Here is a 14,209-nt window from a genome sequence, read left to right as displayed (position 1 = left end):
AATCAAGCATGCTTAACCTCAAAATTCTGGTGCTGCTATTATTTCTCAAGCATGTCTAACTTAAGAATCTAATGAATTTTGCTAACTTTAGTATCAAATTAAGTTTAGTTTTGAGGTTTTGAGTCTACACGATTTTCCTCACTTGGGCTCAACATGTCTTTGATGCAAGATAATCTAATTCCTCCCAAAAAAAGGGGAAAAAAGCTTCATCTATATGCTGCAATGCTAATATTGGAGTCCAGATTAACTATTTCATCAATTGGACACCTAAATTGGGGCTATAATGCATGCCACATAAAGTTTTTGAGCATTTCTTCTTTGCTTCAAAGATGTGTTTTAGGCTATGCTAATCAATATAGAGTCTGGTATTTTATTTTTAGTTCATTTTGTTAGAGTTCTTTAGGTCGGACTTGGCAAGTAAACAAATATAGTTGTTGGGGAGGATATTGCCAAGGCGTTTCTCATGAGATATTGTAGAAGGATTGATGCACCGAGAGCTGCTCATATGAGTTTGGATAAATTTAGAAGACAAATTTATGATACTTTGATATTGCAGTGGATTTAATTTGGTTACATTATATTAATTGTGGATTTCTTTTGTTTTAGTCTCCTTTTAGGATGTTAAATATGCAGGCTTGAAAGAGCTCCTTTTGTCATGTGGCTTTAGAAAACCTTGTTCCATCACTTTCAACATAAAATGGCAAGCTCCTCTAGTTGTCAAAGTTGTCAATGTAAATGTAGATTGCCTTCAATCATTCAGATAGTGGTTGCAATTCAAGGAGGCTATTTTAAAAATGTCGGAATTATGTATGTATTGGTATGCAAAATTGTCATTTTTCAATCTGCCAAATTGGATTACAACCTTCTATTTGTTATTATCGCAGGGGACAACCAGATTTTGTCACTTCTTTCAATGGTATTGCAATAAAAATGTTTCTTACTTGTTCAAAGAGAATGTGCAATTTCTGATTGACCAATTAGAAGGTGTACAAAAAGACATATTACAGTTGAATGAGAAAGTTGCTGACTTACATGGTCATGTAAGTGATTTTGAAGGGTACAAAGAAGACATGAAGACATAACCGAAGGCATATAATGTATTGATATTAATGTCAATGTAAACAAACATAATACATTTTATCATGGATAATGAAAGAATGCTTGTTTGGGGTAAATAACACATCCTTCATACAAGACAAAAACAAAACATTCAGTCCTTCATAGAATCAGAAACCTCTTTAATGAAATTATTGACATCAAGTAATATTTTCATGAGGTGTTTAGTAACATCTGACAATATCTTCTACAATGACATGTTGTCTAGTAACGCTAGTTACATTCCTCTACATTCTTCATAGAATCGTAGCACCAAAATATCATGTTTATTTGAAGAATAAATGTCAACTTACAGGTTGTACAATGATTGTATATAATTAGATAAAAAACTAAAAATGTTACTAATTGGCAAATGTAAAAAGTCATTCATCACTTGCATTTCTTTTATAAATGTACAACTAGAATAAGAACAATGAAGAGAAACACAAAACATTGACAACAAAGTAGAATGACAACTTGGTAGCCGTCGGCTAACAAGAGGCGAGAAGGGAGAAGAAGAAGAGAGGAGGGAACGGGAGGGAGAGAAAGACAACTCAATAATCATGCTTAATTAGGCAAAACTAAAGCTTAAGTACAAAGCAATGATGGGTCCGGACTGGACCGACTCTTACTAAAGCAAATCCATACTTAAACTCTATCCATCCCATTCGGATCCATATATGGATCGTAACAAGTACTCCCCCCTTCCAATAACACCTTGTCCTCAAGGTGTGAAACATAGAAATCGCTTTTGTATGTTCTCTGAATTTTCCTATGAAGCTGGTAGCTCCTCCTCAGTGAGCCACTCAATCAGCCACTGCAACTTCCACTTTCCCTCCACTTTAAGTCATTGCACTCCTACTCGACGTAGTGGTTGTATGTCAGTGGGGGTTGCTAAGGCTGGTGCTGCTGCTACTTCTCCTTCTGTTGGAGGCTTGAGGCACGCTTTGAGTTTGGATACATGATAGACCGGATGGATGGTGTTGCCCGATGGTAGTTGCAGCTTGTAGGCAAGAGTTTCGATCCTCTTTAAGATTTTATAAGGACCAACATACCTCGAAAGCAACTTAGCTTGACCTACCCCATGCATTCCTAGTAGCCCTTGGGGGGGTCATCTTAGGAAGACCCAATCCCCATCTTGGAATTGAAGTGCTCGGTGACAACGATTGTATTGAATCACCATGCGATTCTGGGCTGCTGCCAAGTGTTCCTTTAGATCCTTAAGAATCACATCGCGGCACCTCAACTGCGTATCAACAAACTCATTTCGTGATGTTCCCAGCTGATATCTATGAATAGTGGGGGGAGGTCGCCCATAAACAACCTCAAAAGGGGTGGTGTTTGTGGATGTATGCCAGCTGATATCTATGAAAAGTATGTTGCTCCAGCCAACTCATCGAGGAGTTCATCTATCACGAGTATAGGGTGATTGTCTTTCATGGTGACATAGTTTAGAGCACGATAATCCACGCAAAACCTCCAAGACCCATCTTTCTTCTTTACTACCAACACCGGTGAAGAAAATAGACTGTTGCTTGGCCTTATGTCTCCACTTTCCAGCATTTCCTTGACTAGATGTTCAATTTCAGTTTTTTGACAATGTGCATATCGATACAGTCTAACACTAACCGCTTCAGCCCCTTTCATGAGTGTTATCCAATGGTCGCGTGACCTCTTCAGAGGCAGGCTCTTAGGCTCCTCAAATACTCCCAGAAACTGGTCTAGAATATGCTGCACACATTCTGGAATGTCCTCATTAATTTCAATCTTAGGAACAACATCCTTGACCATAATAACCAGCCACATAACCGGCTGTTGTGCTATTAATGTTTTCATGGCCACTTTCGGTTCCACATGAGTTCGAATGGCTGTTAATGTCTCTTGCCCTTCACCACCCTCCTTTGGAAATGACATGGTCATTTCCTCAAAGTCCCAAGTGATTCGACCTAAGGTCATCATCCATTGTATACCCAAAATGATGTCTACTCCTCCAATTGGCAAGACAAATAGATCAACCGTGAAGGGTATTTTGTGCATGACAAGTTTAACATCCTTGCATATGTTACAAGGCAACTTCGACCCATCTCCTACCATGACATTGAAGGCCACTTGCGGATTTGGCTGACAACCAATGCTTTGGGTTGTTGAAGTGATCATAAAATTATGTGTAGCACCAATATCAAGAAAAACAATAATGTGGTGCTTGCTGATTCGTCCTCTCACTTTCATCGAATTTGGGCCGTTAGAATTAGTCAACATTTGACATAACCTTCCTTCAACTCAGTCGAATCATGCTCATGGATACCACTGATTGCCTTCCCGGTTTCTTCTTGGTCTGATTGCTCATCCTCATATTCATCAAAATCGTTAATGAGTATGAACAATTTTCGCTCTTTGCAAATATGCTCCTTAAACCATTTTTCATCACAATGATAGCATAATCCTTTTGTCATTCTCTCATTACGTTCTTCTGGCATGACCTAATGCTTCTTAGGTATATTATGTCTGGGCTGTGATATCTCTTTTGATCTTGGTTTTGGTTTATTTTCAGGTAGTCTGGCCTGGTGTGGATCAAACTGTTTTTCTTGCTTTTGGAGAACCCGTTTCCTTGCCATTTTTTCTTATCACGTTCTTCTGGCGTGACCTAATGCTTCTTAGGTATATTATGTCTGGGTTGTGATATCTCTTTTGATCTTGGTTTTGGTTTATTTTCAGGTGGTCTGGCCTGGTGTGGATCAAACCGTTTTTCTTGCTTTTGGAGAATCCGTTTCCTTACCATTTTTCTTCTTTGTGTCGGGCAACTTTCATGCATGTTTTTAAGTCACGGGATTCTTGGGCAAGCACAACCAACTGAATATCAGGCTGCAATTCTCCAACGAAAGCTCCTACTAAGGTTTCTTAGTCCCAAACCCTTAGTTGGTATGATAGACCTTCAAACTTGTGTTGATAGTCCAACACTGTTCTAGTTTGAGTGAGATTTTTTAACTGCACATTGAAATCTGTAAATATGGAATCTTCAAACCTACTCATCAACTCACTCTTGAACTGATCCCACGTTTCATCTGGTTCTCTATGACTGATCCATTGGAACTACTCCAAGGCTTCCCCTTCAAAGTACATCCTAGTGTTGGAGCCCGTGGCCGGGAGGGATGCCGGAGGCAGCCGACCACGGTCCAAATCCACCAGGATCTCGCTCGGCGGGAGAGGTAGACAATGCAACAGTAACCGGCAGGGAGGCGGCGTCTATGCGTAGGAGGTTGCGGTGCGGTGGAGATGGTTCAGCGTGGAGGAAGCACGCGGGAAGGCGATCGGGAGGCGGAAACGGGCGTGGGTTCCTTCACTGGTGGCCCTTCTATGCTGGGAATGATCGTTCGGCGAGGGAGGAGCGTCTGGCGAGAGGAAAACGAAGAAGAGTTGCAGGGAAGAACAGAGAAAGGGGAGAAGAAAACGTCCAATGCATTCAAGGGCGAATGTCGGGAAATCTGAGGGCTGCCGCCGGGAAAAGCTTCCGGCGAGCTTCTGGGAAGAACTTCCAGGAATGATCCCTCAGGATTCCAATACAAAACGCAACTCCATCCATGGCTGCCCTTCCCTCTTAAGGGAAGGGGATGAAGGCAACGACCTCCCATGCGAGTCGTGGGAGGTGGCCGACCAGTGACCCGATTCGATAGCCTTGTCGAACCAGGTTGGTGAGGTGAACCAAACCGGGTCTTCAAGAGACCCGGGTCCCAAAACCGGGACAATAAAAACGGGTCCGGGCCCCAGTTCGGATCCCCCAAAAAGTCTGTGCTCGGATCCATAAAGTTGTGCCTGGATCCGGGTCTACAAAAGAGACGGCCCAACCCACCATACAAGCCCAGACCTGTGTCCGGTTATGCCCTGAGTGTCCCCCCTATACAGTGTCCTGTCCTACTCTTCGTGTCCGGCGTCACCGAGGGAACGAATCCCGTCAGGTGGACTCCCGTGTCCCGCTGATGCTCCCTCAGGCTGAGCCCACCCAGGCATCGTCCAGGATGGCCAGCGCCTGGGCTGCGTGCTTCGCTGGTCCTCGCGTCTTGGGTGGTACACCAACGTGTCCCGCCCGGTCTCATTCTGGCCGAGCTCGCCCAGTTCTCAGGCGATGACCTACGCGCATGGGCTGGGCGCTGAGGCGTGGCTGTCTTGACCTGCCCTGGTGGCAGGACCCTCTTGCCCATGTCCGAGGAGGTTATAGAACCTCCCCTTGCTGTGGCTGGCCCCTTTCCATCTGACCTGTGCAAAGTCGAGTCTCCAGTGCTAACCTCCCTCTGCTGGCTGTGTTCACCTGGGACTCCGACCTTAACCTTCCTACGCTGTGGAACGCTCTGTAGGGAAGACTCCTTAGCCTCACTCGCAGAAGGTCGGCTGGGCATGGGGGCGTCGGCCAGGGTGGCTGACGCCTGGGCTGCGCCTTGCTCTGGTCGCAGGTCGGTCTGGCGGCAACCAGCAGCACAACAACCTCCCTCAGCTTCCCCTGCCCTCGCCCCGGTCTCGGCGATGGAGGCCAAGCCTCCTCAGATAACCTCTCTGGCGATTTGTTCCCCTCGTCGGGCAGCGTGGTCAACCTCCCTTGAATTCATTCGGGCAGTCCTCAGCCCGCGCCTCTCTCCATGAACTTCCCTTGGCGCTGACTCGGGGTTGTCATCCCTGCATTCCCTCGTGTTAGCCTCCCTGGCCATCAAGTGACCTCTGTCGGTAGTCCTGCTGGTGTCAGGGGTGGCTCCCTGTCTGGCTGCCTCAGGATGGGCCGTATCAGATCCACCCCGCTTAGATGAAGCCTGTCTCCAGGCTCCTACCATAAGTAACCTCCCTGTTATGTGGCCCGCCTTCTCTCTTTCCCGCCCATATTCACGACGTTGCCTACTACGGACGCGCGGGGAGTCCCTCGAGCACTGCCCTTCCCCACCGGGATCCCAAGCAATTTGTGCTTGACCCATAAATGAATGGTCGGGGCTCCCTTCCCCCAGTGTACGGCTGTTCTTGTCCGGTGGCTGATTTGTGACCCTATGAGGCTGAAGTGGAGGTTGGAAGATGGGCGGAAGTGGTGCCCCACCTTGCGCGTTGGGTGCTGCCATTTGGAAGTAATGGTCGGTCGTCCCTTCGCCCAAGGCACCCTTAGAAGTGTTGCCATGTCCAAAGGCAAAAAGGGTTACTTCATCCCCCTTTTCCTTGGTGAACCAGACTATCAAGTCACTTGGGCTTAGGACAACATCCCTTAGTGTTTGCAGCCAAGGGCTACCTAGGACCACATCGGGTCCACACCCCACAAATACATATTGATCTGCCCGGAACTTATAACTTTGGATCTGGATTTCCACGTCCTTACATTCAGCACAAAGGGGCTCCCTTATGTCACCTCCAACTTCCCTATTGCTAGTGAAGTGCCCTCTTGCCCCTCCCTAAACCCATCGAGCAACTTGGTGGTTTATGAGGTTACAAGAGAGATTGCCATCCACAAGCAATACCAGGCCCATGGTATGGATGTATCCTCGCAGCATTAGGCCATCATCTCCATTGCTGGGCCTACTTCGGTCCTCACTCTCATCACCCCGGTTGTGTACATCTTTATCGTCTTCCTTGAGAGATCCGGTTGGAGGCTCGGAGGAAACCTCTCCCCTTGATCTGTCCTTGAGGCTAGGGGGATGTCCACATGGGCGTCTTGGTCCCCATTTCGCTCCAGCATGGGAGCTTGGTCCTCTCTTGTCAGGATTTAACGGTTCTAGGGGAGTCAAGCACCGACGAAGGAATGGAGAATAGCTTGGTTGCTGCCTGCCCTTGTCGGCCTGTGGAAAACCATTTCTCTTGCATGCCTTGTCCCACGTAAGTGGCTGGAGTCCCTCTCGAATGGCAGGCGGTAGGAGCCCCACCATGGGCTCGGTTCTCTCTTTCACTAGGTGGTGGTAGGCAGTCCTGAGTTGGGCCCTAGCCTCTTGGTCCAACTCATCTCCACCTTTCTCTTGTGAGGCCAAGAATCCCACCTTACATGGAAAACCTTGTGACGATGAAGCCTTCGGGCTGCTCTTAGTAATGTTAGGCCCCTTGGTACACGCAGGAGGAAGTCTCCTACAATGTGGAGGCAGCTCTCGGTTTAGCTCCCCCCTAGGTGGCTGTTGGGAGGGATTTTTAGGCCTCCTATACCCGGTCCATCTGCGTCGGTCATAAAAGGTGGCAACCGAAGAGTAACTCTTACCATTTCGGGCTGTCCAACATGGGATTTGTATTCTTCCGACGTGCCCGGCTTTACAGTGATGGGTTGCCTTCTCGTTAACGGGTTGGGCCATTCCGGGAGGTCCTCTTCCCAAGATGCCTGCGTGTTTATGCCAAGGTAGGAGGGCTACCGGTTTGGTGGAAGGGGCACCAGTCCCTGATATCTCTTTAGCCCAACGCCCCTTGCTTGGGGAAGATCTTCTAATACCTGATGGTTTGTCGCTGACATAAGTCCTGCCCGTACCCCCCATGGCTTTGGGAGCATTTGTCCCTCCCATCTTGGCTGACTTCAACCATTCCGGTCCAAGATAGACTTGGCTGAATGCAGCCGGCTCCTCAATCTGTTTTAGTGCATCCATGCTGTGCACGGTCAGCAAGGGTTCACATCCTCAGCTGAGAACCGGGGTCTCCTTGTCCTCCTTGGCTAGAGGTCTAGCTAGCTTGATGTCAACCTTTATGTCATTCATGCTTGGCGTCTCTATAATCTTCAAGCTGATACATCTTGGGATGGGAGATGAAGATTGTTCTCTAATAGTTGCTGAACCAGCTAGGGAGGGTGGTCCAACGCTTATTAGCACATTGGTGGGAATAAGAGACTCCCCCGTATCTTCCTTTCCAGCAAGCGTTTGGTGTTCATCCCTCTCTTCCTCTCCAGCCCTGATCCGCCATTCCATGCCCATGAGAATCTGCTTGTAAGGGGCTAAGCTTTCTGCTTGTGTTGGTGAATCATCCCTCTCATTAGGCAGTGACGATAGGGCTGCTAAGCTCTCAGCCCCATTCGTCATGGTATAGGGGATCGGTTCTCCGTTGGAGGGTTCCCCAAGCTGTGCCTCTCGGGATTCAACCCTCATCCGGCTGCGGGTTCTCATTAAACAGGCCAGGAAAAGTTTGTCGCGCCTCGTGAGGCGTTTTCTTGTAGCTCGGGCCAACATTCTTCTTTTTCCTAAGTTCCTAGCCATGGCTGCAACATCTGCACTCTCATCACTCACGGTCTGGTCTGACACTGGTGTCTCTTCTCCTTGGGCCGTAGTAGGAAGCTTCTGAAGTCCATCATCAACATGATCCTCCTCGAGGTCCCTTGCTAGATTATGTTGAGTGGGCTGAGCGAAATCAATAGGGGACCAAGGGCTACATGCTTGTTCTAGGAGCTTGCTCATGGAGCGTTGGAACTCTCTAATCGGTGCATTAAGGTCTGGTAGGAGCACTGACATTGGCCATCGGGTTTAGCTATTGTTCTCGGGCCGATAGTCCCCTTCACGGTTTTCATTCCTCCTATAGTTCAAACCAAGGAGGTGGTCTGAACCTACCCTTAACCGTGAACCCTTAGGATTCCCTTCTCGCTGGTATTCTCCCATCCGGCTGGTACCACCTCTGTTCTTGGTGCGGTTACGGGTATGCCACTGGTCTCGCTCAATCTCAAGTTTGGGTGACCAGTAGTGGTGGATTGGCTCTGCATGAAAGCCCTTGCTCTTGGGCATGTTATGCCCTCTTTGTGGAGCTCTCAAGGGATAGGGGGTTCTGTCATTACTACCCCGATAGGGACTGCTTCCCCAGGTTCCTCTTGGTGATTTATGTGTGGCTGAGTGGTGCCCCGAGCTGCCGCGGGAGGTATGGCTTCCAGTCCAGCCATTTCTATTCACCTCTCTGGAGGGCCGGTGCTCTTCCTTCACTCTACTCCCCACATTCCTCTAGTCCGTTTGCACATGGTCCACCCATTGCCACTCAACGTTCTCTTGCTCGGTTGGGTATCCATCATTCTCTCGAGTATAGCTCATTGGGCAGTCTTCTAGGGCAGTATAGAATCTGCCCCCAACTTCGCTCTCTTGGATGTGATAGCTGGCTGGGTAATGGGACTCAGCCCTCTGCTCGTCTTGGTGGCAGGCCCCTCTTGCCCCTGTCCGAGGAGGTTATAGAACCTCCCCTTGCTGTGGCTAGCCCCTTTCCATCTGACCTGTGCAAAGTCAAATCTCCAGTGCTAACCTCCCTCTGCTGGTCGTGTTCACCTGGGACTTCGACCTTAACCTTCCTACGCCGTGGAACGCTCTGTAGGGAAGACTCCTTAACCTCACTCGCGGAAGGTCGGCTGGGCATGGGGGCGTCGGCCAGGGTGGCTGACGCCTGGGCTGCGCCTTGCTCTGGTCGCAGGTCAGTCTGGCGGCAACCAGCAGCACAACAGCTTCCCCTACCCTCGCCCCGGTCTCGGCGATGGAGACCAAGCCTCCCGAGATAACCTCTCTGGCGATTTGCTCCCCTCGTCGGGCAGCGTGGTCAACCTCCCTTGAATTCATTCGGGCAGTCCTCAGCCCGCGCCTCTCTCCATGAACCTCCCTTGGCACTGGCTCGGGGTTGTCATCCCCGCATTCCCTTGTGTTAGCCTCCCTGGCCATCAAGTGACCTCTGTCGGTAGTGCTGCTGGTGTCAGGGGTGGCTCCCTGTCTGGCTGCCTCAGGATGGGCCGTATCACCTAGCGTAAGTAATTTTTTGATCTTGTGGTATGCTTTGACACTGAAAATACTTCTCAGCCTTGAAAACTCAATGAGTTTTCTGCCCACTAAATCTCGAAAATTCGATCTTTAGTGCTGGTGCCCTTGCATCAATGTAATTGCGGTTTTCTCTCCCTTGACGCCCTATCGGTTTTCTCCTATCATTAACCGGCCTATGTGCTTCCTCAAGGTCCTCCCAAACTGGTATATGATGATCATGGACTGTTGGTGGATGGCATTCCTCTTGAAATTCAACCCTATGATTAGGTTGATCTAGCCCATCATGCCTATCTCCCAAACTCGGCACTCCCTTAGACCGATTTATTAGTTTCTCTAGCTCTTTCAGTATATTAATATTTATCGGTCCTTCATGTTCATTTTGTTTATCATAAGACGTGCTAGGCGAATTAGATCTGGCTTTGCCATGATTCTCACGATTTATCACACTTTGTGTAGTTTTTTCAACCTGCTCAATGCATTGGCTGAGCTGCTGATTTGAAGTAGTCACCGCAGTAATCAAGTGCATTATTCGGTCTAGCTTGTTGTCTATACCATTCATCTTGCTGTCTATGTCATTCATCTTATTGTCTATTCTATTCATTTTGCTCTCCATTTGAGCTATCTTTTCATTTTCAGAATCTAACTCTGCAACAACTTCATCATCACCGTGAGGAATCACCTCGGCTTTCGGCTACTTGCCTTTTCTCACCATGGCTATGTCAAGTTACCCCAAAACAGCTCTGATACCACTGATGCGACCTGACCTTGTAGCTGTTGTATGAACACCAATTTGCAGTTGGTTTCCAAGATCTATTGGGGTTGAACATGCCGAAGGAGGATAAAAGAATAGGGATGACAATTTCGAGCCTAAGTCGGACAGCAGCCCCGACTGAAATTTAACCCATAGGACTGGAATACAATGATAGATTTCCCTTCCCAAGTCTTCTCCTACTTCAGTCAATAATTGTGTGTGAGGCTTTACAAGCGTTAACGATACAATTTTAGCTCTCTTCCTCACTCAATATACATTCATTCAGTCCATGCCAAACCATACATACAATTCCTATAACAAGCAATCCACACCCTTCGCCTTAGGTAAATCCAGCAGCTTGGGAATGTGTCCTCCGCTAGATGAGCTTTGGAGGATTCCCTAATGGCTGCAAACCCGAAGGTTGGCTGGAAGTGAATTACACCCTCCCATGCAGCTATAGGGAGTTCGATTGTACCTTGTTGGAGCCAGTCCAGCGTTCACCAAGGAGATAAAGCCAAAGCTTCCTCGGTATTCAACAGTATTCCCACAGCAATCTCCTCCTTAGTCAACTGTTACAACCGTTTTTCAGCTGGGATCGTCCTCTTCCGATTCACCTCAACTCAACAAGAATATAGTATATCAAGAACTTATAACCCAGAAGTACAAAGAAGGAAGGAGGTTTTGCACTTTCCGAATCATGTATGGAACCCCTGTTGATTATGGAATAGGGGGTAACAGACGTTGGTTAGATGCCAGCATACGTCTCTTCCAGGATCCGCTCCTCAGCAGCACGATGATCTTCCTGCTGAACAGTTCCTTGTTTGCATCCCAAAATTTTCATTGATTTTGGAGTGCTCCAGAAAAATAAGGTTTTTGTTTTGAAAGAGGAAAGAAAGGGACTCGCCCGTCGGTACGAGGATCGACCATTCTCGGCACCTTTACCGGGGGTAATCAACCCAAGGACTATGTTTATCATTGATGCATTTCGTTTTAACTTAAACATCTTTTTTATTCTATATGCGGTGTAGAAAATATTGAAAGTTTGGAGTTTCAAACTTTTGAAAAGGTTCTTGAAGAATTGCTTGAAAAAGTGAAATGTTTTGAGGAAAAAGTGAAACTAGTAAATATCATTTGAAAAACTTGTGAAAACATTTTGAAATCACTTTAGTGTTCTCTTAAGACTTTAAGTAGGTTTGAGATTTTGCTCTAATTCGGTTATCACCTAGCTAGAGCTTCATCCCTTCTTGCTTAAGTTCTTTTAGAGAGGTGCTTGTGATCATAAGTGAAATAAAGTGGGTGAGAATGCATGAATGCATTTACCCTATATGATTGAAAAAAAGTAAAACATTCCTACCACAACATTCATCTAATATCATTCCTACCACAACATACATCTAAGATTTCGTTGTTATAATTATTATATATAAGAAGAAAAAGTTTTTGAAAATGGATAGAGATTGTAGACCATCAAGCATGATTCCAATATTGGGTCATTACTTGATTTGTGGTCTTATTGAAGTTGGTAAATATAAAGTTCATGAGATGAGAATGTTAAGAAGAATACAAGAGATAAAACACTCTTATGAAAGGAAAGAGAGAGATATAGAGAAAGACATGCATACTTGTGTACATATCATCACATATAAAGAGAAAAAGATGTATTGATTCGAAGAGAAAGAGAGATTTTAGAGGAAAAGAAAAATATCATACGCATATATGGGTATGAGAAATGTTATAAGAGAAGATATTTGTCTTGAAAAGAGGAATAAATATTTGAAAGAGAGGAGATGGAACACATGTACATACGTATTCATGCACATATGAAAATTTATAAAATAGAAAGTGAAAGCATAGAGAGAGAAAGATGGGGGTCATCATGTTGGCATAAATGTATATAACATGTGTATACATCCATACCTTCACAAGATTAAAAAAAATCAAGGAACAACTTAAAATTACCAACTTCAAATTTAATGTGGGCCGGAGGGGAGCTTGGACTCATGCAAGAGTCTAAGCTAAGTCCCTAAGGCCATATTAGAAGGTTCTTTTTGAAAATGTTTTGGAAAATATGATTTATATAAGTATACAATGTTATTATTTAGTTTGTTGTAAGGGATATATTTCTTCCACCATTGGGTATGAAAGAAAACAAGCAACATAACGAAGCACTCGTTAGGGTTCCTAATGCGATGATTAAGAAAGAATCTAGCGCAAAATGCCATGAAAATGCATATTAACATGTACATTTTCGTGAGGGTTTATCCCGGGTTGGACAAGTCCCAACCTCAAAAATTAATATGAAAATAAAGAGTCCCCAAACCACACTCTCATTCTCGCCATACATTCACATGTAAGTAAAGAACCAAGCAATCATGCGTGCATAATTTATAGATAACATTCAAGGAATGAAAGAAAGAAAGAGAATGATGGAAAAAGCAAAGTTCAATTAGGAGGGAAGACATGATGTAACTATGAATTGATATACCACTTCATCTTCTCATGTTCCCGGTGCACTTGAGTATAGCCTCTTGACTCTAAAATAGAGATTGAGAGCTATCTCTTTTGGCCATGGAGAAATGAGGAAGAGAGGAAAATGAGATGAAACAAAAAAAAAAAACAATAAGAATGTATTCATGAAAAGAAAGGACATGATTAAAATGAAAGATCATCTCATCTTTCCATGCTCCCGGTGCACTTTGAGTATAGCCTCTTGTCTCTAAAAAGAGATTGAGATCTACCTTTTTTAACCGTGGGGAGATGAAGATGAGAAGAAAATATAGAAAGAGATACAATGTTATATTTAATAAAAGAGAAAACATGATTCAATCATGAAACGAAAGATCTTCTCATCTTTTCACACTCCCAATGCACTTGAGCATAGCCTCTTGTCTCTAAAAAGAGATTGAGGGTTATCTCCTTTGGTCATGGGAAGAGGAAGAAGAGAAAAAAAAGAAAATAACAAGGACAAGACTATATTGAAGAAATGAAATAACAATAACAACAAAAATATATTCATTAAGGAAAAGAATAACAACAACAAGAATATATATTGAAGAGAAGAAAGAGAAAGAACAAGAACAACAAGAATACTTGAAAGAGCATGATTTAATCATAAAATAAAATATCATCTCATTTTCTCATGCTCCCGGTGCATTTGAGCATAGCCTCTTGTCTCTAAAAAGAGGTTGAGTGCTATCTCCTTTGGCCATGGGGAGATGAAGATGAGAAAAAAAAAATGAAAACAACAACAACACTATGTTTAAGAGAAAGAAATAACATAATAATAAGAACATTAATGAAAAGAAAGAAGAGAGAAATGAGAGAGATGAAGATTACATACCTCTAATGGGAAATAACTTAAGGAAGATGAACACCTTCACTTGAAGATCCCCTTTTGAATGAAGCTCCAAAAGTGCTTGCTCTAAGTTGGAGAAGGAAATGAAAAGAGGAAGAGAGAGAGAGAGAGAGAGCTCAAGAGAAACTCTAAGTCTTCAAGTGAGAATACACTAGAGTTTCTCCCAAGGACCAATCTTGCCCAAGAGGGGGGATATGGGGGGGTATTTATAGAGGATTTTGGAGCCAAAACCCAAAATTTGAATTTTTTGACCTAAAAAGACTAAAATCACCCTCCAAAAGGAGATTTTTTGGCCAAAAG

The sequence above is a fragment of the Nymphaea colorata genome, chromosome 14 (assembly GCF_008831285.2).
Source record: "Nymphaea colorata isolate Beijing-Zhang1983 chromosome 14, ASM883128v2, whole genome shotgun sequence".
Classification (NCBI taxonomy): Eukaryota; Viridiplantae; Streptophyta; class Magnoliopsida; order Nymphaeales; family Nymphaeaceae; genus Nymphaea; species Nymphaea colorata.
The sequence above is the reverse complement of the archived record's forward strand: the minus strand, read 5'-3'. Positions refer to the sequence as shown.